This window comes from Peromyscus californicus, unplaced genomic scaffold (assembly GCF_007827085.1).
Source record: "Peromyscus californicus insignis strain IS unplaced genomic scaffold, ASM782708v3 Scaffold_3__1_contigs__length_106647218, whole genome shotgun sequence".
NCBI lineage: Eukaryota > Metazoa > Chordata > Mammalia > Rodentia > Cricetidae > Peromyscus > Peromyscus californicus.
In genome coordinates this window covers 59317718-59342794 of record NW_026294551.1, presented here as the reverse complement: position 1 = coordinate 59342794, position 25077 = coordinate 59317718, and the positions used below count along the sequence as shown (strand labels likewise).

General features: G+C 44.2%; 1 long non-coding RNA gene across 1 annotated transcript; it reads right to left on the bottom strand.

Annotated features, from left to right (window-relative positions):
- Positions 1-5719: 5719 nt before the first annotated feature.
- On the bottom strand, positions 5720-24557 carry LOC128122848 (uncharacterized). The gene is made up of 3 exons (XR_008222517.1): positions 24065-24557; positions 16279-16564; positions 5720-8404 (listed from the first exon to the last, which is right to left on the bottom strand). It is a non-coding gene; the product is annotated as an uncharacterized LOC128122848 (long non-coding RNA).
- Between the last annotated feature and the right edge of the window lie 520 nt (positions 24558-25077).

Below are 25077 nucleotides of genomic sequence, written 5' to 3'. Positions count from 1 at the left end.
CCACAGGCCCCGATGCTAGGCACTTTTCTTACCATTGTGACAAAATATTTGAGGAGAGAAACAGGAAGAAGGGTTTCCTGTGGCTCACAGTTTGAGGAGTTATCAGTCTATTAATAGAAGGGCGAAGCATCTGGCTACATAGTGTTAAACAAGAAGAGAAAGCTGGACCAAGCCCGAAGCAGGTGTGATCTTCAAAAGCCCATTGCTAAGCAACCCGCCTCTGTCAGCCAAGCTACGTGACCCCAAAGCTCCACAGCTTCCTGCAGCATCACCCTCTGTGGAACAGTGTGCAAACACACCAGCCTGAAGAGGACATTTCACAGCTGAGCCATAGCATTCCACTGCCAGCCTCCACAAGCATGACCATTTCACTGTATAAAACATATTCACTCCAATGTTGAGAGCCCCGGTAGTCTTAACATTCCCACCATTCTCCAAAGTTCAGAGTCTCTCCTGAGACTCAAGGCAAACTCTTAGTTGTGAGCCCTCAGATGATCAAAACACACATTATATCATTCTACTATCCAGTGGTAGAGAGTAAGCTCTCCCTGCCTCCCCCTAAAAAAAAGAGGAATGAGGACACAGCAAAGAAAGGCTGTACCAAAGCAAGACAAAAACCCAACATAGCCAGCATGCTGGTGCTCACCTTTAATCCTAGCATTAGGGAAACAGCGGCAGGCAGGTTTCTGTGATTTCAAGGATGGCCTATCTACATAGCAAACTCAAGTTAGTCAGAGCTGCACAGTGAGACCCTATCTCTACTGCCTCCTAAGTGTGACTGTCATAGCTTTATACACAGCTTGTTCAGGACTTCCGTAACAGACGTCAACCTTATTACATGCTATCTGGAGTCATGGGCTTCTACAGAACCTTTTAGACTCTATAACATGCTCATTCTGTATGTATGAAAACCTGACAGCATTCAGATGATGCCAAGTTCTGCTACAAGCTTGAGATGTCGCTGGGCCCCCTGGACTACAATAGGCTGCAATAGGCTCCAAGTGTCTGTGTGGCTGACAGACAGCTGACCCTGTCTGCGTGTGTCAACCCTGTAGTGTCTCTGTTTTCTGAATGGAAGTCTTCCAAGTGAATTTTCAGTTTAATGCCACGGACTCCTCTGTGTGTGAAAACTTGCCTTCTTTTTTTTTTTTTTTTAAGATTTATTTATTTATTTATTGTACAGTATATAATCTGGCTGCATATACTCCTGCATGCCCAAAGAAGGCACCAGATCTCATTATAGATGGTTGTGAGCCATCATGTGGTTGCTGGGAATTGAACTCAGGTCCTCTGGAAGAGCTGCCAGTGCTCTTAACCTCTGAGCCATCTCTCCAGCCCCGAAAACTTGCCTTCTTATTGTGGACAACAACGAGTGTTGTTTCTCAAAGTGATAGTCGCTTTAAAAGTTTCAGCCTCTTTATTTACACCTCTTTTGGCTGCAGTTTTAAATGTCCTTCCTCCTGAACGGCTTGTCTTCCACAGCCTTGTCCTAGTGCCTTCCTTGAGTCCTCGTTACAAACCACGCTAAACACACTCAGCCACAATGATGCTACATCCTGAATGCTGTCCTGTCTTCAAGTTAGTGATAAATTAATCCATTTTGAATTTAGCCTCATCCTAATTTTAAGGACTTGAGGAAAATGTGGCCAGATTCTTTGAGAGAATGAACCAGTTTCCAAAATCCCTTGTTCCCTCCAACCTCACGAGGACCATGCTTACTATCTATTTCTATCAATGTTTTATTCCAGAACACTCATTAAACTCTACTGACAGCATTTTAGGGCTTGTCTAGCCCACAACTCCATTCCAGATTCTTCTAAACTCTTCCATCACATCTGTTCTAAAGGCCTAAAACCTACGTGATCAGGTTTATCTCAGTAATGACCACACTTCTGAGAATCAATTTTCTATGGTGTCTAGGTTTCCTGTGGTGGTAAAATGCCCACTGGATGCAATGGAAGGGGAGAAGAGTCTGTTTAGGCTCACGGTTTCCATCAAGATGAGAAAAGCTTGGGGATGGCAGTGTGAGGTAGCTGGTCATATCACCCCAGGAGAAAGCACAGAGATAGACTGGAGACAGAGGCAAGTACAACCTCCAAGTCCCAACCCCTAGTGACCCATTTTCACTAGCCGGGAGCCATGCCTCAAATATTCCACAACCTCTACAAACAGCACTGCTAGCTGAGAAACAAGTACCAGTGTCACACTTCAAACACAACCGGTCAAGTGTCAAGTGCTCTAATGACTCCAGATGCCACAACTTGAGAAAAGGGTCAGCGGGAGGAGCCCCAAACACAAATGCCTGAGTACACTGTGAGCCGCATTTATTTCCAAAGTCAATGCCGGTCAAGCAATATTTTCATCCAAATTAGCCAAAACCAGTTACAAATATAATGGTATCTTCATCCTCAGAGACCACATGATGGCTTCTAAACAACACTTCCCACCAGAAGGAACCAGAGCTCCCTGCAAAGGTGGCTAGTTCTAGGTCTGAAGAAGGAATTGTTCAAGATGGGACATCCCTTGACACTGGGAGGTCAAGAGGTTAGCAAAGGCCTTGAAATCATGTCACAAATATGTGGAAGTCACCTGAAGATGGAGCAATCTGATCTGGGAAAGGGGGGTGGTGGATTTAAGTATGTGAACTACACTGAAACTCGTGAATTCATGATTTGGCAAAAACTAGTTACTGTTGGAGTAATTTGTGAGCGCATCCCACTATCTCTAGAACTTGTAAATAAAAGCATACCATCTGGCATTTATTGTATATCTTGTTTGTTATACAGGGAATTCAACTCTGCCTCACACCAAGCAAACAGGACAACCCCATCTTTCCTTTCTTTCTTTTTTTAAAAACAATTATTTTGAGACAAAGCCTCATGAAATTATCCAGGACAGCCTCAACTGTGATCTCTCCTGCCTGTCTTGTTTACAGCTGTGGCTGTGGTCATAATCCACCACACCAGCTTCTTTGATCCTTTCCATGTGATTCTAACATGGAGTACTCAACTAATGAAAAAACAATTGTCTTTTTAGAAATGCTCCAGATATGAAATGAAGAAACAATGGTACAGTTGGTACCATTGTTAGGGACCATTTTCTGTACCATTGTTATGGACCATTGTCTATAATATTGTTAGGGACCATTATCTATACCATGGTTATCATTTTGTAACCATGATGATAAGCCAGTTGTAGACTAGAGAGTAAAGCCATAGCTTGAAAATAAAAAAAATCATGTACATAATCATCATTATCTTCAAGTTATCCTGGGTCCAGAGAGAAGTATATAAGGATATAGATGAAACGATACTGGTCATGTACTCATGTACTGATAATCCTAAAAGTTGAGTGATACATAGATTATTGAATTTTCTGTAGGACTATATAATTCCATATAATTTTCTATATGATTGAACTTTTTCATGATAAGATATTTTTCAAAACTAAGGATGGCCTTAATCCCTCAAGCCTTCTTCCATGGGAAAAAATATGTGGTTGTCATTTTATTTACCGATTTTTAACCTGTATCAGGAATTGTCAGAAGGTCTTATCAATTAAAACAAACCTGGAGCCAGGTATTGGGGTGAATGCTGGAAGATCAGAGAAATAGAACAAGCCACAGCCACCTCACCTTGCCAATTCCTCAGCTGATCCTGTTTCCTCAGACTGGAAGCTTCTGAGTCCTCATCCAAATGGATCTCAGCTGACTGCTGCTAAAAGCCTAAAAGCTTAACCAGCTCTAGTTCCTGGTTTTCATGCCTTATATACCTTTCTGCTTTCTGCCATCACTTCCTGGGATTAAAGGTGTGAGTCATCATGCCTGGCTGTTTCCAGTGTGGCTTTGAACTCACAGAGATCCAGATGGATCTCTGCCTCTGGAATGCTAGGATTAAAGGCGTGTGTGCCACCATTTTCTGGCCTCTATGTTATCTAGTGGCTGTTCTGTCCTCTGACCCCAGATAAGTTTATTAGGATGCAAAATATATTGGGGGACACAATATATCACCACATTAACCCGTAGATTATCATCTTATTGAAGAATGATTTTTGCATACAAACATCTATTTTAATAACTTTACATATATAACCTTGCATACCACCACAGAGACTAAATAACAAAATCTCATTCACTTTGCTGACCTTGAGTTTCTTTTCAGTTTATCATGCTATTTTATTTATTAATTATTTTATTTTACATGCATGAGTGTTTTCCCTTTGGATATGTGTGGTCATTAGGTTTGTTCAGTCCTAAAGAGGACAGAACAGGGCCTCCGAACCCATGGAACTGAAGTTACAGGTAATTGTGAGGCAAAATGTGGGTGCTGGAAATGGAACCTGGATCCCTCACAAAGGCAGCAAGAGCTCTTAACCACTGAAACATCTCTTCGGTCTCATAATTTGAGTTTCAGCAATAGTATTTATATTTATAATTGTACTTTGGCTTTCTAAGAGAATAAACTTAAGATGTATCATTTGGAATCTAGTCTGATCACAAATGGAGTCCTTTGTGGTATAAGCATCCAATACTTTGCTTGTGTATATTAAAATATAAATAGGTAAATAAATGCCTACAATGATATTATAGTGAATTCAATGCTAAAACCTTGAAAGTTTGTGGATCATAAAGATACTAAAAATGCCATTCAGGAAACTCATGGGTACTGACTTGAGATAATGTATCACCCAATTCTTGCTTTGAAGAAAACTAGTTAGTAGAAAGGGGGAAAGTGAAATAGGTTTAAAGATAAATAACACTAGCTTGCTGTGGGATGTTCTGTATGGCAAATGTGTTGCTCTGATAGGTCAATAAATAAAACACTGATTGGCCAGTGGCCAGGCAGGAAGTATAGGCGGGACAAGGAGGAGAATAAAGCTGGGAAGTGGAAGGCTGAGTCAGAGAGACACTGCCAGCCGCCATGATGACAAACAGCATGTGAAGATGCCGGTAAGCCACGAGTCACGTGGCAAGGTATAGATTTATAGAAATGGATTAATTTAAGATGTAAGAACTAGATAGCTAGAAGCCTGCCACGGCCATACAGTTTGTAACCCATATAAGTCTCTGTGTTTACTTGGTTGGGTCTGAGCGGCTGTGGGACTGGCAGGTGAGAGAGATTTGTCCTGACTGTGGGCCAGGCAGGAAAACTCTAGCTACACTAGCTAGCAAGCAAAACTTCTGTAGAGAAAAGTTCTTGCTGATAAACAGAAGAACATTTAAAGCAGTAAAGCATGGAGCCTGATGAAATTGCTAGTTCAGGAAGGGTTAGTAATCAGCACTGAGACAATCCCCAACCCACTGGCAGAGACCAGAGTTTTGAGTAATGCACCACACAGCCCAATCACAAGAGGGGATTATTTTGTGTGCAATTAATGAATCAAACTCATATTTATACAAATCCAGTAGTTGGTCTTAGTATATTGTTTCACCTGAGCATCAGAGTTGGGGAATCAATAACATGAGTTATCAGATAATTCTGTGAATTACCAGATCATATGGTGAAATAATTGCCCATGAGACAATGACTTTTTTTTTTTGTCTGACTCTGGTTTTGTGGATGTACCTGGGCTAGAGAAGCAGCCAACAGATAGGAAAACAAGGAGGCAGCAAGCTTGGAGAAGGAGCGAGTAGAGGATGGCTGATCTCAAGGAGCAGTGCTGTGGACAGAGTCTAAGGGGACATAGCAAATAGATGCAAGGTGTAGATGGACAGAATCTCGTAAAGAAGCAACTGCCAAAGACTTGGAGGAAGCTGGAGATGGGTGAATCACAGATAAGATGAAAAATTAAAAACTTAAGAATATTAACAAAGAGAACAATGTGTTCAATATGAATTTGCTTTGTCACAAAATTATGAAGGGTCTAAAAAGTAATTCACTTAGATGTTTATGGGATACTGTGAATGGTAGGATATATTTTCACATTTTTGTTCTATTCTACTTTATAGTTTTCTAAAATGTGCATATCTGCATTTGCACTAATGATGTACGATTATAAAAATATACAATGTATGTGATGCCCAAGCTTCCAAAAACTAAAATTCACAAAACAATTTGAACTTACTGAGTTCTTATGATTGTCTCAAAACCAATCTATAAATATAATGGATTTTTAATTCTCATTTCAATCAGGCATTTGTAGACCTTTATTATAGTAGTAAAAACAACAGCCATAAAAGAAAATTGACAATTAAGTGAAACTACATATCTTTTGCAGTTTGGGAGTAATTGAACGACAAATACTGAACAAGGGGAGCATTCCCCCACACCAACAACTTATATAGCTGTAGTAGAAAAAGTATTTTTTAGTTCTTTCATATGTATCTATTTATTGGGAGACACACACATCCAGTGGTCCATGTGAGAGGGTCAGAGGACAGCTGGTGGGAGTTGGTTCTCCTCTTCAACCATGTGGGGTTAGGGATCTAACTCAGGTCATAAGGCTTGTCAGTTGGTGCCTTTGTCTCTGTCGCCTAGCAATTTTCTCCATGACAAAAACCATACATCTAGGAGGGAAGATCATTATTAAAACACAAGATACCCTAAGGTCTCCTGCAGGTAAGCTCCTTAAGCTCAGAAAGGAAACAACTCAAAATCTTCAGGAAGTCCCTGAATCTGATGGGAGGCACTAGAGTGTTCCTCCCACAAGCGCGCAAAAGCTGTAAAGATTATAGAGAGACACTCTTAGACAAGCTGAACTAGCTGTCCACCTACAAGAAGCAGAGATCAGCCGAGCTACATGGAAGAGGTTTATAGCACCTGATAGGCCAGAAAGAGATACTCTTCAACCTGTTGAGCTGCCTGCAGGCTGGACAGTACACTTCAGGTTTCCAGCTCTCATGAGCTGTGACCTTGCTGGGGTGGAACTTGGTGATGCAGTTGTCTTGGAGTCATTTCTGCTCCTGTAAGTAACCCCTCACCCATACGCCATACGTAACCCCAACAAACTCATTGATTCACTGAGTGGACTTCGGTGGCCTGTGGACTTTGGTCTCTCATGGGTTCCCCCTCTGAAGTGAGAACACATTTGTTCAGATCTTCCCAAGGACAGTGTCATACAACAACAGGCAGAACCATCTCACTGACCCAAAAGCTTCATTCTATTATATTTTATATTATTTTATTGAGATTAAAGGCCTGGTTAATTTATTTGTTACTGTCAAATGCTTACTTTTAAGCAGACTCAGAAACAGGAGCTCTCAGTGAAGACAGCCTTGGCAATCTCTTCTGGCATTTTTCTTTGGCTTCCTTCATTATCTTGGCCAAAACATTAGCATATTCTGCAAATTCCTCCTTGTTTTTCTTAGTGCATTATTTCTTCAGAGCAATAGGTTGACCTTTGTGCTACAGAACGCGTGGAATGACAGGATGCTGAATCTTGGGTGCTTTGGACCCAGGCTTCTTACCTTCTTTGTTTAAGGGCTTTCTAATGACGTATTAGTGGACACTGTCTTCTTTAGAGAAATTGGAAAGCTTTTGGATTCTGCTTGGTCTTTTGGCCCCCATCAGTGAAGCATAGCACTATCTGTCGGTCCAGGAATATCCTTCTTTCCTATTATGACAACAACCAGCTTGAGAACACTCAGGTTGGCATCCACGATGCATCTGTAAACAGACTTGTGCTCCCTCTCCCCAGTTCTCTTCGGTCTCTAACTGACCTGGGTCAGCAGGTCATTCTTCAGTGATGGAGTCCGAAAGGGGAGGTGGCCAGGAGATGAGAAGGTAAAGAAGACAGAAAAGCTGGGGTTGGGAGGTCTTGCAAAGCTATGACTATGCCAAGGAAGCCTATTAAGAAGTGTAGCATCTTTTATGCAGTTTTTAGGGGAGAAATGGGACATAGTCAGTAGAAAGCTAATGAAACAATGTTGTAGAAGAGGAACCCAGAATATCTCAAGGCTCTCAGAGACTGAACACACAATGGCCTTGGCACCCATAAATCCAGTCTCTTCAGGGGACAAGCCAAGTTCCCAGGAACCAAAACCTTAACTCCTTCAAAGCCCTGGCCCTGAGATCAGACCAGACCTTGCCAAGTCTTCCCCTAGGCAAGGACACAGAACTAATGTTCCCTTTGTCCTTTCATCAGGGCTTCTGAGAAAGCCTTGGATCAGCCTGACTCTCAGTATAGAACAAGAATGCCCATTACTCAACAGCAGGTGTACTCTGCTGTGGGTCATGACACCTTGCTTCCCAGGAAGACCACGTCTGTCATTCCTGCCACTGATAAAGAGCACATAACCCTTCCACCTTTCATCCAGAACATTAGCGGCTCTTTCTGTGACCGTGAACTCCTCGTAGAAAGTATGAAGCTTGCGCTCACGGTCCACTTCAATTCGTCTCTGCCAGCCGTGGGTGGGAAAGGAGAGATTCAGCACTTCCTCTTGACATGACTGACCACTTGGAAGATACTATGCAAAAGAGCCTGGAGAACATCGTTAATTAATGAGAAAGGTAATACAATCCCCACCCCAAAAGGAAGAAAATGATGTCCACGGGAGATCTACTAATTGTAGAGTCACAGGCTGGGATGTTTGGAACTTCGAGGACACTAAGAGCAGCTCCTGTGGGGAGGTGCTGAGTCTGAGGAGACATCTGTCATCAGCACGACGGTGCGGGTAGGAGCAGAAGCAGGCAGAAGGCTCAGCCTGGCTCTCCCTAGTTCTCTGCCACAGGTAACTGACAGAAAGACAGCCCTTCCCTGGCTTGCACAGCAACCCTCCCCCCCTCAGAGTCATATCAATGTAGACTTTCACAGAGAGCTTTGATTTTATAAAGAAGGGCTCTGCAACTGTGATTGACCACCAGGAGGTCATAGTGGATGAGGGAGGATCGGAAATCCAACAGCCAGAATCCTTTGAAGCACAAGTAAAGACATGGCAGCTGTGCTCATGGGGAGAGCAAGTGATCCTGGGCTGAGGGGGGAAAGTGGATTGCTGGGAAGGGCCACAGGCAAACACTGAAGTCTAAAGGAAATTGGGAATCTTCTGGGGGGGGGGGTCCTCTGGGGAAGGGGGAGGGGGACCTTCCAGTACTTTGGGGATGTCTCACCTTTGGAACCATAGTGAATCAATTCCTGCTTTAAACTGCCCAGTTAATGAAGTTTATTCTAGCAACCCAAGAAAACTAATATCTTAGAGTTCAATGGTTGGCAGTGGTGAAGTCAGAAGCTGAACATTCTGAGATGGAATTGAATCCAAGGTCTGGCCACCCCAATCAGAATACTAGCAAGTGTCTTTTGATGGAGGAATGCTGGTATTAAGGTTTCTGTGCAGAAGCAACCATAAAACCATAGCTTAGAAAACAGCAAACAAAACAAAACCAACAATGGAATGGAAGAGCATGAGAGAGCAGAATTTGCTCTACCAGACAATAAGATATGCTATAAATCTCCTAAGAACACTGTGTTATTCTACCAGAGGACAAGATATGTTATAAATCTCCTAAGATCACTGTGATCAGGAACAGGAAACACTGACAAGTTTTGGAGTAGGTTAGAAAATCCAACAAGAGATTCCAAGATGCATGAGACCACTACCAGATTTGTCTTTTGTGATTCTACTTCGCATCTCTGATTTCCTGCAAATAAACTCAGCTCGAGACATTTCTCCAGCAAGAAGCAAGGCTTTCTCCGGTGGTGAAAGGAGGGTTGGATTTTGTTGTGGTTTGGGTGTGGTGTGTCTCAGCAGCCAAGGCTCATGTTGCCAGTTGCTTCCAGTATGTAACAGTGCAGAGTGGTGGTGAGCCCTTCAAGTGGTGCCCCATGCAGGCTGGATTTCCGTGGCTTTCTCTCTTGTAAGGTGATGTTTCTGTTTCTCCTGCTGTGTGATGATACAATGTGGAGACCCCCAGAGGAAGCCCTCTGAGACGATGGTGGCACACTTACAGATTTCCTGGCCTCTAGAGCCAGGAGTTCAATAAATCTCTCTCTTTTCTTATGAATTTCTCAGTGCGGGCTATTTTTTTTTTACAGCCACAGAAAATAGACTAAGACAACTTTCAAGTACATTCCTGGCCGTTGAAAGTAGCTGATGTGGTGAACTGAGGTCCAGGAAAATGTGGCTTTATTCTTCCATCAAGACCATGAAGTCAGTCATGGTTGGGTTCAATTGGCTTTTTAGCAGAATGAAATTAATTGTGGTGTAGGGACAGAAAGAGGATCCACCAGCATGCAGAGGCGGTAAAAATGCACGTGTTCTGATGGATCCAAAGTAAGAGGTTTGCTAGGGAGAGGCCAGACACCACCAACCAAGGGGTAGAATGTCCTGAAGAGCACACAAAGAATGTCAGAAGGCTGTCGTTTTCCCCAGGGCCCACGACATAAGGCATGGTGAAGGAAGGGGACGGGGACACAGAGTCCTGCATTGCCCTGAGCCTGAGGTGCTTGGCTCAGGAGTCTCTATCCCCTGGATGGGACCTAACCTCGGGGAAACCCTAGCCTGGCGGTCAGAGCAAGTACACCCCACGCTCCATGCTGCAGCAGCCACAGCCTCATCCCTGCTTCAGAAGCCGTCACAGATGGCCTGGGATCCCAAGCCACGCTGTGGAGGGACTGGGCTGCGACCAACTGTGTCAGAAACTTGTCCTCTTGGTGTCATTTAGTTGTGTGACTCCAGGAAGCGCCGGAAGGACAAGTTTCTGCTTCTCACTTTTTTTTTCTTTTCTTTTCTTTTGCAGCTACAAGGAGAAAGGAAGCAGAGAGTAACCCTGGCTTCATAGTCAAGAAGAACCATTTAAACATATCTGACATGTCCTTGGATACATCAGTGAGAACTGATTAGGATCGACACCAGTATCTCTCCAGTGCCAGAGCCGTGTGACAGCCAGGGGCTGAGTCCTTTCCAGTTTGTGCTTCTCTTGGCTCTCCTTCCCCACCTCGGAGTTTTTAACCAGCAGCTCAGTTTCGATAAACTGCAGTCCGTGTGTCCACGCCTACAGGGACAACTAGTGTGACATTTTCTCTAATTGTTTGGAAATGTGCACTTATACACGGTTTCACACATTTGGGTCCAATTAACTTTTTAAGCAGGATGAAGCTGTGTTAGGAAAAATGCTGCTTCTTTACATTCCACTCTTGCCTGATTTGTTGGAAGGAGCAGGGACGGATGCCCGCTTCTCTCCTTCAACAAGCAGACGTTCTTCAGAGATAACTGGGCAGCGCAGTGGCTCCTGGGTTCTCTGACCAGAAGCAGGCTGTCACTGACTTCTGTATTGACTCGATTTTTACTAGGCCAATAAAGCGATCACAGAATTCTTTCGCCTTGTTCAAAGCCAGCCAACCAACTCTGCTCTCAGACCCTCGTTCCCCTCAGGAATGCGCTTTTATCATAATTAGATTAAAGTTCCTGAGGTTCTGTCCAACCAACAGTATGTGTTAGCAGGATTCTTAGCAAATAGTTTCTCCAAGCCTGTAATTTGGGTCCTAATGCAGCCAGCTCATCCCTGGGATTTATAGCAATGACTACTGTCTGCTTCATGCTTGGGCCTAAAAAGCCTTCTAATGGCTCAGAAAGGCTCTAAGTGCTGTTTGTGAAGGCCTGAAATTGGGGCTAATGGTATTTTGAGCAGGAAATCATCCTCTGAGCTAATCCTATACTTGGTTCATTTTGTCTACAGAGGTCATGCAGGACCCTGCTCAGAATGGGGTCCAGCTGGGTTACGAGTCGGGAAGTCTTATTGGGAGAGGCTTGTCACCGTTCCCTCTGAAGCTGAGAAGAGAGTGAAATCAGTTTCTGACTTCTTCAAAGTAAATTGTCCAAACATCATCTTCACCTTCTTCTTAAGTGCATCTCTGGCTAGCGGCTCTCATATGACTGTGAGCTTCACCCACTTGGTATAGATTTGGTGGGAAGCATTCGGACGAGCTGATGAATCCCTTAGCAGTCAGTTCTTCTGCTTTCAGACTACATGACTTAGCTCAGAGACTGCACGTGTGCACTGGGAGATTTAAATGAGACCACCCCCCACTTGCTATTTAGAACTCTCATAGGGGATGGGAAGATGGCTTAGCAGGTAAAGTGCTTGCCATGTAGGCGTGGGCTCCCGTTTTCAGATTCCCAGAACCATGCAAAGCTTGGCGTGGCGACGCACATCTGAAAGTCCAGTGTTCCCATGGTGTGACAGGACATGAAGATACAGAATTCCAGAAGCTCATGGGCAAGCTAGCCTGGTGTATATAGCAGTGAATGACAAAGAGACCCTGCCTCAAACAAGGCAGAAGACCAAAACAACACATAAAGTTGCCCTCTGGTACCACAGGGACACCATGGCACATGTGTTCTCTGTCTGTCTGTCTGTCTCTCAGACACATATATACACCACAAGCATGCACACACATGCACACATGCATGCACACATGCACACATATACACACACACATACACACAGAGAGAGAGAGAGAGAGAGAGAGAGAGAGAGAGAGAGAGAGAGAGAGAGAGAGAGAATTAATTCAGTCAAGAAATGTCTCGTGGCATCTGTGTTCCTGCCTGTCTCACCCCAGGAGCATCCTCACCTGAGCCAATGCTGAACACTGTCTATCACAGACCCTGAAAGTAAACATCCTGCATTCCAGGGCTGACCTCCATAGACTGACAGAGACAGTTAATTCAAGCAAGGGTCAGTCAGTGGCATTTACAAATACCAGTTAGCTTAAAAAAAAAAAAAAGCAAACACGTAGAAATGAAGATGTTTGGGAAGGAGTGGACAACTAAAGATTGGAAGGTGGACACAACTTGCTGTCATGTGACTCAAACTGCCTGAGTGTGGGAAACAAGATGGCCATCCTCACTTAGCTCATGTGCTTAGAACATCATTCTCCAATTCTTTCGAAGCTCTTTGGGGAGGAGATTAAAGTTCAACACCATCTCTATCCAAAAGAAGACATTCATTAACTGGCTAACAGGAAGGTATGTCACCTTCTAATTGTTAACTGGTTTGAAGGGCTCCTTTGTAAACTTTGTGACAAATGAATTAAGACACTGGCCCTCTTGGTGTTTCGACTTAGATTGGGTTCAGCTTTTTGTGAACTGCAAGACACCTTCTGTAGCTGAAACCATGACTGTGATGGGCAGATTTGTTTCTGGGAACTCCATTAATTTCCAAATTCCACTCATTGCCAAAACCCAGAAAGGACCATCACCAGACAATGAATTCACTTGGTTGGGGATAATAATGAACGTGAAACTATGGCATTGGCAAGGTAATTTAATCTAACGTCAACTACATCATTCTTCTGTTTTATGGAGAGGGTAGAAATGACATTTTTTTTTTTTTTGCTTTCACATAAAATCTTTCTTAGGTGGTCTTGAACCTTGGAATGTCCCAAGGGAAGTCACTGGAATATTGAAAGTATTGGATTCTTTTTCTCCTCCAGACATCTGGTGGCATCACATATCGACAGGTAGAGATATGGCTATTGGTGTGACCCTTACTACATGAGTGGACACAACTATGGTCACACCCTTACAGAAGCATAAGATCCAAAGCATATTACTTAGGTTTTTTTCATGGCTGTGGCAGAATGCCTGATAGAAACAACCTAACAAGGGTATTTTGGCCAATCATAGTGGAGATTGCTCATAACTGTGCCCACAGGGGCTTGTTTACAGCCGGGTGGATCAGGAATCAGAGATTCACCTGAAAATGGTGCCCAGCTATAGATCCCAAGCCCCACCCCTCCCCAGAAAGGGAAACATGCAGCCATGAACTTGAGGAGAAATCATTTCCTCTCAAACCATAGCACAGCACATGCTTCACCATGTTGCTCTTTTCCTCTGCCTCTGAAGACAACAATATTGCCATGTGCATGCCCCATCAACCACAGGGACTGGGTTCTGAGCCATTTACTCATGGACATGCACATTCATAAACAGCATTAAAACTGTGTCAGCTTGTTTTTTTTATAAGTCATCTAGAACTGGAAAAAGAAATTTGTTTTAAAATGAGATTGTGAATGGCCCATTCATTAATTTTCAAATTTTTTTTATTAATGTAAGTATGTTCACATAAAAATGTTCATAAAATATGTTCACAATAAAAAGCAGAATGTTCATAAAGCATAAAGTTTGGGTCAATTGACGGGTGGAATGATTCAGGCAACCTGCCCTGGGATGTGTGGTCCATCTCTCTCATTCAAATATCCCTGTGCCCCAAGCTCACTCGGGATGCTGGGATGTAGATGGTCCTCATCGAACTTCATCCATTAAAGCTCTGAGGGTGAGGTGGTTCTGCTAATTGGATTAGTCTTTCACGTCAGTTGGAGATAGCTGCTGTTTGCCACATCCATCTCCACACTCTGGCTCCACACATACCTCTTCCCACAAGCTCTGCAGTGTGTCCAACAGACTGTTCATTTATAGTGATAAATCTGTGCCATTAATATGGTGATCATGTTCTGTGGCTATAAGTATCCCACAAGGGGAACAGCATCACCAAGAGACATGCTTTATGGGTATTCCTGATTCACAGCTGGTGAGCTACTCTTCAGTTACCCTTGATTATAAAAAAAAAAGCAAGGAAGACAGAATGGAACTCACCCAGCATGTCGGTCCCCTCTGATGTCGGGGTGAAAATCCATAAAGTAAGACACTTAGAGTGAACAACTTTGCTTTTCCCTGTGTCTCTTCTTCAGGTATAGGATTCTAAAATCTCCGTTCCCAGGGTCTGGGCCTGTAGCACAGTGGTAGAGCACTTCCCTAGCCTGTGCTAGGCTCTGGGTTCAACTCCCAGTACTGCACAATAAACAACTAACTAAATAAGCCCTATAGGCTTAAAAATCTCCCTTTTCTTGGTAGTTGACAAGTGTCTATTTCGCAGAGGGAAATGAGAGATGGGACAGGTGTTGTTCAGGGGGTCCAATGACAGAAAGGTGACCAGTGCAGAAACAAATGGTCAAGAAAGGGCATCATGGAATATAAAGTATGATAGCGAACCCTTTAATAGCGGACTGCCCTAAGAGAAAGCAGAAAATGAAGACAGGGGTGTCCGATTTTTGCTAGGTAACTGGAGGTTTCAGCGGGGAGAAGCGGGCTGGGCTTTGCTGGGAGAGCAGGGAATGAAGGGAAGTATTCACCAGCTAGAGGGATGCGAATTAGCAACCTCCCCTGAAGCCCCCTCTGTTTCCTTCTGCCCAGTCACAGTCTCCCTTGTAAAACAATTCTCCTCACAGTTTTGGTCTTCCTATCCAACCTATCTATCAATTAAATGTATGTAATGGTTTTTGTTTCCCCTTGAATTAAGTAGAATTAGATCAGATGTGATTTTCATCCTTTTTTAAAATTTACTTTATTTATATTTAGCTAATTTTAATTAGAATACAAAACAACAGATTTCCTTATGGTATTTGTATAATACTTGGTTTGGCCTGCCACCCACCCCCCTCCGCCCCATTCTCTCTCCCATCTCCCTGTCTCATCTCTCTGCCTCCACCCTGCTATCCCAGGGTTCTCTTTCTCCTTGCACCTTACACAGGGTCTATTCACCTCCCCACTCCATCCCTAGAGCCTGACTGGCTTTGGAGTTCTCTTCATCAGTGAAGACAGACATATTTAACTCATGCCTATGCTGTGTACAGTTCTCCTCCATGATTACACAACATTCTATTTTCTAGTCTTCTATGGATGGACACGAAGGCTGTTTCCAACTTGTCGCTGTCACAATGAGCATTCCCACACATGAGTTTATCTCATCTATCTCTAAGTAGCTCTGCAGATTGTAGAGGTTTTCAACTTTACTAAATATCATCAGAGTCTCTGACAGCTCTGTCACACTGATTTAAACTAACTAGTAGTAAATAGGAGATTGAAATTATTTTCTCTCTACACATTTCACAGCAATTAGTGCTATCAATCTTAAAAAACATATTGCTGTCCATCTCATGAGTATCAAAGCATTATTGTTTCAAGACTTATTTTCCAGGTCACTTGAGGTCAAACATTTTTATCCCCATATTTATAAATTACTTGTTTTCCTACCTCTGCTGATGATTTACTGATGCCACTTATTCTTGTTGTATATATTTTTTTCTTTTTTCATAGATTATTCAATCTATCCTGGACACGGTTGACTTGGGAGAATTCCTTTTCCATCCATTCACTGTAACTCTGTCCCTGGCACTTTGGAAACTTAATAATTTTAATAATTAAGCAAAGTTTATCAACATTTTTCTGTATTATTCTGTGTATTTTTACTTGTTCATTAGATCTTTTCTCTTACATGCCACAAACTGTGTTCTCCAAGTACCACGTTTCAATAATAGAAACACCTTCATTAGGAAATTGAGACTTACGTGTCATCCTCCAAGAATACCACATAGCTCCTGAAAGCAAGCCATGGCCATAGGACTCGAGGGTGTTGACAGGATGTAAAGCTTTAGCAACATGGCGGGATGGTGGAGTAGGCAGCCATGGATCCTCCTCACCCTACAAGCATCGACCTTCACCTGCATGTGCTAGGCAAATTGCCTGCATCAGAGCAGAAAAATAACTGAGTTTCTTGAACATCAGGAGAACATGAAAGTCGTCTCCCCAAAGCTGGTCCAGAGATGGAGGCCATACTCTTCTTAGAGATGGTGCCTGGCATCAGACAAACAAAGGGAAAATTCAGAATGATGAAATGGAGCACAGCTGGGGCGCTCGCTCAGTTGGCAAGGCTCTTGCCTTGCAAGCCTTGGGACCTGAGTCTGATCTCCAGAAGTCATGGAAAAGGTCTGGTGTGGTGGCACACACTTGTAGTCCCGACACTAAGGGGAGACAAAGACAGCCCTGGTGGACCTCGGCAAGCCTAGCCTAGTCTACTTGATGAACTCCAGGCCAGTGAGAGACCCTGCCTCAAAAACAAACAAACACAGAGTCAGAACACAAGAAAGGAATTGAGGAATCTCCTTCTGGGTCTACAGAAAGCTGCCGAGGCCGGGCCTGTGTCAGGGGTGTCCCTGCATGGAGTTCCAGAAAGGCCATTATGTGATGCTGTGACTGTGAAGACTGAATTTTGTTGGAGACCCCAAGGTATTGGAGATGCCAGAGCTGTGGAAGAACTGCAATCCAGGTGTGGAACCAGCCCAAGAGAGAGAAGTGTGTTGCAGTCAACAAAGGTGGAAGCTGCTGGAGATTTGAAGAGTGCTTTGACATCAGACAAGGAGATGCAGAATCTGGAGTTTGCCCTGAGGGTTTTCATCTTATTTTAGCCCATGATTTCCTCACCACGCCCTCTTTCCTCCCTCTTGGAATAGTAATGTATATTCTGTGCCACTGTATGCTGCAAATATGTGATCTGCATTTTTATTTTACAGGGATCACACATTGCCATGAGTCTCAGAAGAGACTTTGGACTTCAGACTTATAAACAGTGTTGAGACTATGATAGACTATGGGAACTCTTGAAGTTGGACTGAATTCATTTTGCGCTGTGCTATAGCTATAAACCTATGGGGCCAGGGAGTGGAATGTGGCAGTTTGGATAAGAACGGCCCTCATAGGCTTGAATATTTGAACGCTTGGTCACCAGGGAGTGGAACTGTTTGAAAGGTGTAGAAGAATTAGGAGGTGTAGCCTTGTCAGAGAAAGCGTGTCGATAGGGGTAGGCCTTGAAGTTTGAAAAGCCCGGGTCAGGCCCAGTCTCTTTCTCTCTCATTTCTTTCTGCCTCATGCTTGTGGATCAAGATGTGAGCTCTTGGCATGTATTTGTCCTGTCTACACACACACACACACACACACACACACACACACACACACACGCACAACTGTGACAGGCAAGCACCAGCCCTCTGCCAACTTACAGATGTGTTCATACTTAAATATTAGTAAAGAAGAAAAATGAAGGAGAACCTGGAAGCTGAGCTCCTAAAGCTCAGACAGGAGAGAAGAGAAACTTAGCTCTGTGTCCTTCTCCACTTTCTCTCCTGAAAAATCCACAGAAGAACTGTCACACAGGGGACATGTTCACATCCGTCTCCAAAGGAGTGCCCAGTCTCACCTCTAGGCTGCCTCCGGCTCCTGCCTAGTGTCTATTGCCCTCCACACCCGTCCCCTTGGCTGCTTTTTGCAGTCTGGCAGCTTATTTCTTCAGAGACAATAGGTTGCTGGTTTGGCGGCTCAGTGAGGGAAGAACTTGCCACACAACCATAAGAACCATGGAAAGAAGCCAGACACAGTGGCACACGCCTAGAATCTCAGTGCTATGGAGGTGGAGACAGGTGGATGACCTGGGCTTGCTGGCCAGCCAAGCAGGCCGACTTAGTGAGTTCCAGGCCAGTGAGAGACTCTGTCTCACCAAACAAAGTGGGGCATGTCTGAGGAATAATACCCATCAAGGTGACAATCAAGATTAGCACTGTAGGGGCTGGAGAGGTGGCTCTGTGATTAAGAGCACTGGCTTCTCTTCCAGAGGACCTGGGTTCAGTTCCCAGCACCCACATGGCAGCTCACACTAGTCTGTAACTCCTGTTTTAGGGGATCTGGCACTCTCTCTGGCTTCCATGGGCACCAGGCATAAAAGCGGCACATAGATATAGATACAGGTAAAACACCCATACGTATAAAATTAAAATTAGTGATGAAAACGATTACCTAGATTTCTCTTCGTATGGCCTCTGTGGGACTCCCTCTTCTGCAGGGGACTGCATACCTCATTTGCATAAAGGATAAGTTGTTTGGACTGTTACCATGCTCGTGACTTTCCCCCCTTATGGTCACCCCCCTCCTAATCACCCACACATCTCAGAGACATGGACCAATTAGTGGTGGGAAGAGAAGGGTGTTAGAGTCACTTATTGTACCTGGCCCCCCCAAATTTCATTAATCAAATCCTGAAACCCCCAAAGCAGAAACAGACAAAATATTGTCTTGTAAACAACAAAGTCTGCTACCATGGGCCCGGTGCTGTGGGGGCACTCTCAATGCTTGCTTCATGGAGGCTGATCCTGAAGATGTGGGCAGTGCCCTGCCCTGGTGAGCTCAGGCAGCTGACTGCCTCAGAGGGTCCCATCAGCCTGTGGGGCCTGTTGGGGCCTGGAAGTCATTTTTTCCAGATGTGCCTCTTCTGTTTCAAAGGCATGTTCGTTTGGAAGCCTGGGCAAGTGATCAAAAAGACTACTGGATATTGTTCTCTCTGTGTGATAACAAGTGGAATTTGGAGCTTCGAGGGTGGCGCTGTTGACTTCTGAAGTCAAGAGCACTTGTGCATGCACGCACACCACACACACACATACACACACACACACACACACACACACACACACACACACACACACAAGCAAGTGCACATGCCCTGGCCCTCCATAAGTAGGAGAGGATTCATCCCTTCCTGCAGTCCTGGCATCCATTTCTGTGGGAAGTATTAAAAATGCATGCTTGCTTCCTAAATATTTAAGAAGAATACTAACAGAGACCCGAAAATAGCTAAAAAGGCCTTTGCCTAGGACAGGTGCCTAAATTATCTAGGTTGTCAATCCAATTTAATATGAACGTTGAGTCCCAGCTCTCGTGATGGTTTTCCAAAAGAGCTGGAACGTGCCTTTTGTACCACCATACACTTCACAACATTCTCTGAACCTTCTTCTCATTCCCTCTCCCACTCCCGGCCCCTTCTAACCTAGCTGTTGGTTGTCTTTGCCTGTGATGGGGAAGGAAGGGAGGACGGAACTGAGTAGAGGGAGTGCGGGATTTTTCCTCTCCTTCACGTCCTCATCTTCCGAGACCTTCAGATCTTCTCAGCACCATCTTTTGATTCATCCTCTTCAGCTCTGCTAGAAAATTTATGTAAATTCTTTCAACTGTTTTAAAAGTTAAATTCATCAATAATGGGTGGAAGGTGGGTGCATGCGTGGTATGATGTGGCACACATGTAGAGGTCAGAGGACCACCTGCTTGAGTGGAGTCTCTCCATCATGTGTGCCCCAGGGATCAAACACAGGTCATCAGGTTTGACAGCAAGCCAGTCTTGCGAGGCAACTCACCAGCCCTGGCATTAAAAACAAAACAAAACAAAAAACATATTTGTGACTAGCTCTCTACCCAGAATCCTTCCAATGCTCCCCAAATTGACAAATTGACAAGTGGCATTCATTTCTAAACTCCACAGGCTCTCTCTCTCTCTCTCTCTCTCTCTCTCTCTCTCTCTCTCTCTCACACACACACACACACACACACACACGCATGCACAGTAACCATGCCCTACCAAGGAAATGTGCAATCCAATTACATGGAGCTACTAAAATCTTGAATGTGTTTCTGTGGTCCTTTTGTGTAAAACACTTGGCACGATTAACTGCCACGTACAAATCATGCCCCTGGGAAGGGGTTGGGATCACCTGCCTGTGCCTCTCCAGTGGGCTGTGTATTGTACTAACCTGGGGTGCATGTGGATGCAAAGATCATCTTCCATTTTTGAAGCTATGACTGCAGCATTTATGAACATTGGTAGTTGCTCAATTATTAGGGCCACTATGACTATTTCCTTGGAATAAATGTCTATATAGTGGGGGTTCCCTAATCTGAGGATATTAAATATTAGTGTAACTATCTTATTAAGTAATTTTGTAATATATAGTCATTAATCATTTTACAGATAACAACAGAGCATAGAATAGCACAATCTTGCTTTTATGTCCTTGGATACTAGGTAAATTTAGTTGTATTTTGTTTATTGACCTGAAACTCTAGATTAAAAGGCTACTTCTCCTTTGCCTGAAATAATTGTCAAAGGTGTCTGTAGCTTTTAGTTGTTATATGGTCATGTATACTACTCTTGGCTAAAATGGAAGCTACCTAAAGTCAGTCAATGGACAGGAGACTTACACTGGCCTTATCTCTTGGTTAGCATCCAAATCCATCTCACAGGAGACCGGGTCAATGTGTCCAACTGCAGAGCTGGGGCAGCTCCCTGCTAAGGAGGAGACATGGCATGCCACACTGTCTGTGGTTCGCTAGTGTTTAAGCCCATGTTTGAAATATACTTCCTTACACACTGCGTGGCTCTTGTTATCTTTGTCTTAGCAAACTTTTCTCCTGTGTGAAGCATTATCTACCTGCTCATTAAAAATATTTTTCAGTTTCTACTGTGAGCAAGGCTATTCAAACACACTAAGCACAGAAAGCTTGTTTTGTATAATTTCGTCAGTTTTATAATTATGAGCAATAAATAACCAGTGTAATATATAAAGACATTTCATAGCATATCACAAAAGTTAAAACAGAATAAGAGGGAATTAGAGAATAGAAGTATGTAGTATGAGGTGAAATGTTAATTCACTTAAATATTTTATTACCAAAGATCCTTGAAGGACTCAGGAGTTGACAGACATATAATTATCTGAAGTAGGGGGATCTTTAAGAAAAAGTAAAGGCAGATGCAAAGGCCCTGAGGTGCTAATATTCCTGGTTTATCTGGGGAATAGCAAGCCATCCGGTGTACCAGACAAGAGTGAGTAAGACAGGAAAGAGCGAAAAGTCTGATCAGAAAAGCAACAAACAGTTGGCTACGTAGAGGTTTATGGCCATTGCAAGGGGCCAGCCTTGTGGCCTGTGCAAAGCGGGAGTCACAGCAGACTCTATAGCAAAGGACTGCACCTTCTGACTTTCTTTTAACAGATACACCGTAATTTCTCAAGTTAGCAACAGACTTTTGAAAGCACAAGCACAAAGGCAGAGACTTTTGGAGGTCTGTGCGATGTTCCTGTTGTGCACTGATGTTTAGAAAAGGTGGTGGGAATGGCCTGGAATCGGGATGTGTTTTGATGCAAGAGCCAAAAGCCTCCCTAGTCACGCTAAGTGTCAGGTGGGTGAGCTCCTTGCGCCCGTCCCTCTGTGGTGATATTGTGTTCCCTAAAATATTGTGCACCCTAATAAACTTATCTGGGGTCAGAGAACAGAACAGCTACAATATTAATCATAGAGGTTAGGCAGTGGTAGCACACACCTTTAATCCTAGCATTCCAGAGGCAGAGATCCGCCTGGATCTCTGTGAGTTTAAAGCCACACTGGAAACAACCAGGCATGGCGACATGACCCTTTAATCCCAGGAAGTGATGGCAGGAAGCAGAAAGGTATATAAGGCATGAGGACGAGGAACTAGAGCTCATTAAGCTTTTAGGCTTTTGAGCAACAGTTCAGCTGAGACCCATTCAGATGAGGACACAGAGGCTTCCAGTTTGAGGAAAAAGGATCAGCTGAGGAATTGGCAAGGTGAGGTAGCTGTGGTTTGTTCTGCTTCTCTGATCTTCCAGCATTCACCCCAATACCTGGCCTCAGGTTTGATTTTACTAATAAGACCTTTTAAGATTTGTGCTACATCCCTCCTCTGCTTTATTAGTGCCCCACTCTGGACAAGAGCAAAGAGCTGCCGTAGGGTCTTCTTAGGACCAGTACTAATGCACTAAAAGTCAAGTGCATCCCCTATGTGGATGAGTGTTCTCTGGGTCTCTGCATCCAGAGGCAGGCAGTGCCTGAGGAGGAAGATGCACTTTGACTTTTGCCCAAAGGTTTTTGTTGGATAAGAAACAAACACATCAAGAGGCCACTCTCCTGGTCCCAACCAGCTCCAACTGCCTCTGGAGTCCAGCAGGATGCAAGGGAGCAGCCTCTGGGTGGGCCCTGCGTCTTTGTCTTCCTCATGTGATCCTGTGAACTACGGCGGGGAGCGCAGTGCTGCAAATTTTATTTTCTAGTTTCCTTCAGATTTATCATCTACTACTGCTTTTTCTTGTGAAATAGAACATTGGAGCCGATCCTTCTGTAGTAAACCATTTAGCTGCAACGAAAGTTCAAAGGACTATTAAAAGATGCTCTGAGAGTCACTGAGTCTGCCTCCCACATTTGCTGCTCCTGGGCATGTCGTTCTATGCCCAACATCATAGAAGCAGGGCTTGTATGGCAATGCCTTAACCAATAGTGAAGAAGCCAAGTGCTCCAGGACTGTTACTGTGGAAGAACGTCAGAGTTTTAGAAAAGTCAGACACAGAACCGAGAGTTCCCATAAACCCCTCACCTACTGTCTGCTCGTGGAGACACCTTACGTTGAACATTTTATGTGGTACATTGTGTGGGTTCTCTTTCTGTTACTGTCACCCAATAGCTGAGCTAATTAACACATAAAGGGGAAAGGTTTGTTCTGGTTCACGCCTTCGGTCCATAGTGGATGGTCCCTGTCACTCTGGGAGGCAGTATAACATGGGAAGAGGGCCTGGGGAGCAAGCCATTGTGACTGGGTGGAATGAGAGAGGAAGAGGGGGCCAGGGCCCTAACATCTTTAAGGGTATAACCCAAATGACCTGCCTTACGTCCAAAGGTTCCATCACCTCACAATGGTGCCAAGCTGGGGACAAGTGTGGCAGACAGGCCTGTGGTGAGGGACAAAGCTTCAGTGCATTCCTGGCTATGTAAGCTGCAGACCCATGCAGGTTTTCCTCGTAGGTCCACTCTGTCTATCGCTCATTCAGGATGCTCCACAGCACTGAATCCTCACAGCTTCTAGACTCTAGTCTCTTCCCGTTTCTCACTCATCTTTGCCTTGTGTGACCTGGACAGTCTAAGGGACACTGATCGTGTACTTTGGACACGTCACTCAGTAGGGTTTGTCCTTTTCACGTGCTTACTCTAAAGTTTGGAGGGTTTTGCTGTTGTTTGTTTGCTTGTATTTAAAGAAACAGAAAGGTTTCTCCCTTTGCTGGGGCACTCCTCTTGGACGAAGTGGAACAGGATCTCGGCTTGTGTAGGACCCTCAGCTCCTTCCCCAGCACTGAAAAACTAATTTCCTTCAGGTAACTGGCTCTAGCCACATCAAAGGCAGTAGGCTGGGAAGAGAGTCTTCGCTTTCATTTCTGTCTAGGAAAGATTTCTTATTCTCACCAAGATATGACAGCATTTGGAAGAGAAAAATAATCTCCTGACCTTTGGCTTTTTCTAGAAGTAGCCACAGAAGGGACTCTCTTTACTCATAAGCCCCATTTTCATACTGATCAAGACACAACACAGTTTATCCCCTCCCCCAGAGTCCCCCCCCCCCCCCCGCCACTGCCTCCAGTTATCTCTACCCACAATTCCCCACAAACCTCCCAGAAGGTCTCCTTAAATAAGTACCTTGGGATAATTCCCACCATTCTCCCTTGGTTAGGTGAAAGGTAAGTGGGATCCACTTTGCTTCAGGAACAAAGAGAAGAAAGTCCTTATGTCTCTCCTGAGCCTCCTCCTCTCCTCCTGGAGGAGGCAGCAGATGGAATTTTCTTCCTTCTTCCTCACAGGAACCAAGAGTGGAACTAACACCCGATAAAGGCTTCTCATCAAACCAAGCCCGATCAGCTTCTAAATAATCCACCATTCTCTCAGCAAACTGTCAGACCTGTAAGGTGCCAATAAGAGGAGGAGGGGGACTGGAGCCCCTGGCTGTGTCCCAGTGACATTTTCCAGGAAGGTCCCTAACAGTTGTCATCTCTGGGAGCCTCCGCTGTTCCCTTCCCTATTGTTGTCTGCAGCGGGGCGGCAAGCTCTGGATTTTACTTTGTTTTGTTTCAGCTTTTCAAAATAATAATAATACAATTAAATTGAAAAAATAAAAAGAATAATGCATGGTGACTTTTAAGCAGCGCTCAGAGTTTAGGAAACAGTACCAAGGGACAGAAACGGGAGAGGACTACAATGGACAATTCCCCCCCTTTCAGCTCTGAGGGTGCCAGTTTTTTTATTTGAACAGACATAAAATATCCTTTGTCATGTCTGCAGGGGGAGTAGCTCCCAGAACACGGATGACAGAGTTATTCTTGTGGCCAGACTGAATACTTCCTCCTCCTCCCCCTCCCCCACCCCACCCTCTCTCTTAAAAGAACTCTGTGATCCTTGTGGAAGCATTAGAAAATGTATATGAATTAAAAAGAGGAAATGTCCATAATTCTGGACAAATGGTGACAATGTTCACTGTAGGCTTGGGTGGTCTCTTTTATGTCTGTCTACAATGGAACAAAAGGGCTTTAACCGGAAAGAAACTATCCTGGATATTTACGGAAAAAGGAGAAGTAGGAAACGGCAGGCAAAGGGGAGCCCAGGAAATGTACTACCCTTTGTGGGGGTGACTCCTTTCTTCAGTATGGCACCCATGA